The following is a 7,056-nucleotide window of genomic DNA, read 5'->3' as shown; positions in this document are numbered from 1 at the left end:
CTTGCGCATCGGTAACACATAATTATATATATATATATATATATATATATATATCATGTCATATTATCCACCAAGGGCCAATAATCAGGTTTAGCACATAGGAATGTATATATATATATATATATATATATATATATATATATATATATATATATATTCTTTTTGTAATATTCCTTGTCCTGGATATTTTTTAGCTGCGACAATACATAACTATTTCCCTAGATTATAATTAACTTTAAATGTTTTGCATTGTTGCCAGCCTTCAGTTTTTACATAAAGACTACTACATTGCCTTAAAGAATAAACAAATGCAATCCTTCACGCTGAATATAGATTGAAAGTTGAATCTTCAAAATAATAAAGAAAGGTGGCTTCATTTTGCTGTACTTCAGTATCTGAATGTTTTTAATTTATATGTAAGGTTTCCTTGTAATTTAGTTTTGCTCTTTTTTATTTGTATATGATGTAACTTTCCTGGAGGATATGTATTATTTAAACAAGGGATGTAAAGTGTTGTAAATGAATGACCCAGTTCAACAGACTGTCCATCTTGTACTGTTGTTTCCTTCTCTGTGTGGTTAATAGAAAACATATTTTTATATTGCGATACCGCACAGGGTTAGGTACGTCCCCCGATGCAGAGAGAGGCCTGTAAGTGAAATTCCATATTTTTTATCATTCCATCTTGTTGGCTTGACACCACCAATTGATTTTAATGAATGTGTTAGTTTAGAGTATTCTTTTTTTGTCATATGGAATTAAATAAAATGCAGGATGTAATATTGTTTCTGAATCGTGTCACTTGATTAGCTGATTGAGCCAGAGAAGAACACAGTTCATAAAACCAGTGGTTTATTCTTATGCAATCCCTAGAGCGAGACATGCGGCAGCATGATTACACAGATGACATTGTATTCGGAATAGCTCTGGGTTTGACCTGGAGTCTCCAAGTTAGAGGAGCAGAGTCTCCAAGTTAGAGGAGCAGTGTTTGACTAAAGCCACTTCGCTCCCACTCCCTACCCACTAAAGAGTTTTTGGTGTTACCACTGTCCATTTACAAAGCCACTCACCAGATGTGGAAGAGCTCCTTTAAGCCTTCCCTGGGAGGTTCCCAGATATCATTATCCATCTCAACCTCTATCCTACCGTCTGCATAGGAACTAAGAAAATAAATCATGATCCGTATTATTGAAAGCCTATATTTTAATTACTATGACAACATATTTTTAGTTCAATATTATGTATCCAGGTACACTCACTCAATTAATATATATATATATATAGCTATCTAAATACATTGATAAAATCATTTTTTAATGTTGTAGACAAAAATGTATTACTTTTTTCCCCTCTCTCTATATACATATACCAAAAAGAGATAACACTCCAATGATGATTAAAGAACAAAGGAGCTATATATCTAGCATTATAGAGTGGTACACTTCTAATGTGTATGCTTTGCACATAGTCTTTTTTTTTTTAATTAAATGCAACTATATTTGATACAATGCAAATACAAGTACACACAATGCACATATGTATAAAGAGCAACCTGGGGCAACATTTTTCATGCGTTGCATAAAAATTACTATTTATAATCACCATTATTTGAGTGTTTGGTAACTTTTGGCCCTCGAGAATATTTGACCTTCTTATAAATTTTTCAGGAATGCTACACTTAAGCTGACATCAAAAGTTATAATGTGTATCTTGATTAGGTCTTCTGAAGTAAATGCAAACATTCTGATCGTGATCTATAAATCCCATAAATGAAGCTTGATTGAAAATAAAGAAGTGGTGCAGTTTATATCTGTGGTTGGTTTCAAGGACATTAGGATCATATTCCATTGTTGCAGAGACCCTGATGCTTGATCTTGATTTGTGTCTACATGCACTCTATTGTTACATGTCCTGTACTATTAGAACATCAGAAAACTCTAGTTTTTTCTGGTGGGGGTGGGCTGGTTGGAGACTTCACATATGACAGATAAATTGAAAAGACAACTTATTCCTTCCAGCTGGGTTATTTCCCATAATGCTATATTTTCAAAATCCTACTAGCGGGTGTAATCTTAGTCTTGTTGACAATTTTAACTATGGTGGGAGAACGTTCCCTAGTATTTCTCTAGTATCTATAATTCCATAGTTTCTCAGTTCTTCTCTTTGTTTTGTGTGTGGCAATGGCCAACCCTATCTACAAACTTCCCTGCTCATACAGAGAGCTCAACAGGTCTAAAGTTCCAAGAAACAGCCTATGGAGCTCAGTTACCTAGGGACACAAAGCAAGGTGTAAGTGCTGTGTTGTCATGTTAGGGGACCATTAATACCCCTAATGGCAGCACACAATCATGTTCATAAAATAAGGTAGTTTATAAAATAGTCTGAACACATCAAAATAATTATACATTATACCACCAAATTAAATAGGCAAATTAATAACATTTATTTTTTTATGGTAATTTCTCTTCAAAGGTAGCACTGTGTCTCCTTTTGTGGACTGAAAAAAAAAACAACCCAAAAAACATTCAAAGCCCCAGCATATAAGCACATTTCATCTATTGTTTTCACCACAAATGTAAAATTTCCATTTGATTTGGAATCTTCACCTTTACCTCTAAGAATTGTGTCATTTGGCAAAAGAAAGACCTCTAACAATGAACATGTGCACCTCTCTTATGCCAGGAGTACACGCTAGTAATCAATTTGTCTATTCGCCATTACCTTTTATGCTCAAGAAAATTAATCATTTTACTAGCTTCAATCATTTGGGAATGTAGAATGCTAATTCAGACCTTATTACAGACACAATTCTTCATTTTGTCCTTCCTTGACTTGACACAAGAGTCTCATAAATAGTTTCTCTCTTTTCCTCTCTGATCCTAAGAGCAGAATTCATTTTCAGCAGAGTTGATCAGGACAAGGATTGTTCTTCTAGGCAGACACATCAGAAATGCAGAGGTCATGTGTTTTTGTTACCAAAACAGATATTGTTACAGAATGTGTTCATATCAAAAACGAAGTGAAAATAATACATTTTGTTTTGTTTAATTTCTGTTTCCAGGTGGAAAACGTAACTATAGTTCTATGGTTTGAAGCCAGAATAACAATATATAGCAACTGGCTTTGATTTTTCTAATTCTTATGTGGCTATGCTCTTGCTGTATGCGGCCGTGTGTAACCAGCCAGTGGCCACCCACTAAAGGTCCAGATCCACTGCCAGCTGGCACCTGTAGGGATGGCCGGTTCAGATCTGAACATGACTATATAAATTGCAGTATGTGCATTTGGACAACTTTTTATCCTTGCTGCACACAAGCACCTGGTATTCTACTAGGACATGTGGTTCAGATCTCTCCCTAACTACTGCATAGCCAGTCTACAATATCAGTGAAACAACCTCATAAATGATGTCATATCCCAAGGCCTAAAGCCATTCACAAAAAACCAAGGGAATGGTCATCTGTAGTAAAGTCAAAAGAAAGCATTTTTGTGATAATATGGCTTGTAATATTATGTATAAAACCGGTTATCGCTAGAATCACAAAAAGTTGGTGTAAAATAAGTGTAATGTCGCAAGAAAATGTGATAAAGTTCTCGTGCATTATGAAGAGCCAACCCAGGTGAGATCCTGAAAAAATCTTTGAATCTGGAAGATGGTTGTCAAAACGCTCCCCTCATTAACTCTTTATTATGCATAGCCAGCTTTGCCCTCGTTCCTGAAAAAGCAACATAATCCATAAAAACTGGTGTGTGCGACTCCCCTGAAAAAAGCATGCATGGTTTTGTGAATAGACCAAAAATAAAAACACAGGACTGCATGATTCCTATCCTCCTGAGATGTGATATAGATATGTCCACTTTTGTGTTTGCAATAAATAAACACCTTTCACCTACAGCAGCACTATCTCAAGATTAAGGAAGAGATCTACACTCGGTTTATGCACTACTGGACCACCATCAGCAGCAGCACTTCACCTAACAATTCAAACATTTCGGCACTTTTCCAGTTTTGCTGGAGATCGCCCTCTTTATCAGAGATTCGTACAAATGCCCAAAACAGGCAATTTCCATTAAAAAAAAAAACAAGTTTGTACGAATCCGAATAGACAAGTCTACTGAGAGTCCCCGAAAAACACTCATAGTAAAAACAGCTACATCTGCATGTGGGCCTGATTTTTTAACTGTCAATCATACAGTTGCTTGAGATTTAGGGTCCTGTTTGCTACAATAGAGGGGGGATGTACTGTGTGATTTCCATCACCCCAAGCATCATATATCACTCCACTCGCTGGTTGTAATACCTGCTGCTTGCAGACGATGAGAACCTGTTATGATGTTTCTGCACTTAGGACTACATTCAGCTTCAGTATACATGACTAAAAGTCAAGTACAACCAGCATTTTATATCATTGCTGATATTTCCTGTGACCTTCTATGTTTTTGACAGGTTTACTGTGCCAATTATACCAACATTTTTCCTGCTTTAGTACCAGATGGGATTGCAATGCATTGCAGCTTGCAAACAATCAGAAAGGGCTGAAACTATTGGAAATAAATCAACAATCATGTCGTACATAACAAAACTAAAGTAATCTGCAGCATCTTTAGGGTCTATTTCAAAAAAGTACACTGTACTTTTCTATTATGGCTCCATAAAATACTGCAGGCAGTGATTTAAACTCTGCTTTTACATGTTCCCGTTAAGATGATACAACTAAAAGCCTACATATGGGTACTTTTATACCCAGCTGCTACCTATGCTAAGATTTAAAGGGAATTCATGATTTTTCCACAATAATTGTTTTATTTAGGCATGTGTTAATCAAATCAACTAAAATAATAATAATAATAAAAAAATATTTTCGCACTTCCTGTCACACATCATAGGGCCGACTCTGCTTCCTAAGAACAATGTATTGTATAAAACTCCTGCCGTAGGGTTGCCACATTTTGCAGAGCCATTTCCTGGATACTTTTTAAAGGGTTGCTCCGGGGTGTGGTTGACAACAAAAACAAAGAAAAAAGTGAGTGGAGAAAAGGTAGAGAAGAAAAAAAAAAGAAGAGTTAAACAAAGACAAGGGAGAGGGCATGACAGAGAGAAGAAATATGAGAAAAAGAAGAATAGAAAAAAGAGAAAGGAGAATAGAGAAAAGAGGAATATGAAAAAGGGAGGAAAGACAATAGAAAAAAAGAGGAGAGACAAGTGAAACACATTTGCACACAAACACACATTGACTCTCCTAACATTTAAAGTCAGGGGTTTTAAGGACAAATGTTTCACTTTTTCACTTTTTCTAACACTCCCTTGCGCTCTCACTTCTTGTTCTTCTTTCTTCCTCGCCTTCTCCCCAGTATCAGCGCACCTTCCCATTGGAGAAACTAGGGAGAGACTGTCCCCCTTAGTGAACCATATATATAAATAGTTATGTTACATACTACTTGTTCCAATTGTCCACCAATTGTACAGCACTACGGAATTTGATGGTGTATATATTATATATATATATATATGCGTACATAGACACTAGCATCTATTTGCCCCTCTCTCCCTATGCCCCTTTTTCTCTCTTCCCTCGATCTCTTTCACTCCTTTCTTCTTAATTTCTTTCTTCTCTCTCTCCTCCTTCCTCGCCTCCTTCTCTCTCCTTTCCTATTTTTTCTCTTTTTCTGTTGCCCCTCTTTTTTCCTTCCTCCTCTACCCTTATTTTAGCTTCCCTCTGCTTCCACTCTCCCCCCTATCCTTCCATTCTTTCCATCTCTCCTTTCACTCTGTCCGTCCCTCTGTTGTCCGTATCTCCCCACTTTTTCCCCACTCATCACCTCCTACTCTTCTTCACTTACTTAATGTCATTTCCATTGTCCCTGTCCACGTCAGGCTACCATAAAGGTAATAGGTAGCTCCACCTACTTAATTATAAAGGGTAGCTGTTAGACCCAGGAACGAAAGGGAGCCTTGTCTGTGTGGCTAGACAGAGCGGTAGGGTGTACTGTCCAGAAGAGGAAGATGTGCGGGGAAAACGTGGGTTTGGTCTGCAGTCTGTGCCTGTGTGTGTATGTTCATTGTTCACTCCACTAGAGCGTCTCTAGTACCCTACAGGATTTTTTAAAAAGGAATGTGCAAGAAACCATTTGTCACCATTGGACATGCTGAGAAGGAAAGAAACCGACCAAAGCTCAGCATGTGCACTCTGATTGGACCTTATTTTAAGCCCCATCCAACATGACAGTCAGTTACCATGGCAAGGCTAAGATATATATTACATATATGCACACGCAAGACAGGCACCTTGTAGACCACAACTTCTATGACTCACAGAGTGATGAAGGTTGTCTAGAGCAACAATACACAAAAGAGTTTAAAAAAATGGTGTGGTATTTATGGAGATTTAATGCGTAAAGTGTAGCATAGAACCGTCAATGTAATCTTTGCCTACACTGCAGTATGTTATTTACTGTTGCCTTAATCTAGGCACTTGCCCAGAAAAATATGTTTCTTTAGGTTAAGTGTAAGTTGTGTATAAAGTTGTCAGATAGCCATAAGTAAAAATTGCATAATTATCAGGAATCCATTTAATCATTTGCAACTTTATTTAATATAAAGCAAAACAACAGCGCCTTCTCTGAGCTTAACACATGCTTAGAGACAAGGATGTTAAGATAATTCCAGCAAGTCATTATGTATCGTGAGAAATATTTGCAGCCACAGAACATCCCTCAAGCCCATAACAAATGTGTGTCTCTCAACCGTCAAAAAAAATAAAAAAAAATAGGTGTCACGGAATAAAACATCGCACCACAGAAAGCAAAGCCAATACAATCACTAATTTACATCATTTCAAAACCAGACCAAAAGGCCAAAAGTTCAAAAATTCTATTCCTGATGATAATATTGATATTAGATCCTCATTAACCTCTAGAATTCACACAAATGATTATCATGCACTCTCAGGTCCATCAGGAATATTGATCATCTGTATTAACATTGTTTGTGTACAAATAATAAATGATCGACAATAATTCTGTAAGCAAACAATGCTGACATGAGAAATCAATAAC

This window comes from Sceloporus occidentalis, unplaced genomic scaffold (assembly GCF_023333645.1).
Source record: "Sceloporus occidentalis isolate IW3139 unplaced genomic scaffold, rSceOcc1.0.p SCAF_44, whole genome shotgun sequence".
NCBI lineage: Eukaryota > Metazoa > Chordata > Lepidosauria > Squamata > Phrynosomatidae > Sceloporus > Sceloporus occidentalis.
Note: the sequence above shows the minus strand (reverse complement) of the source record.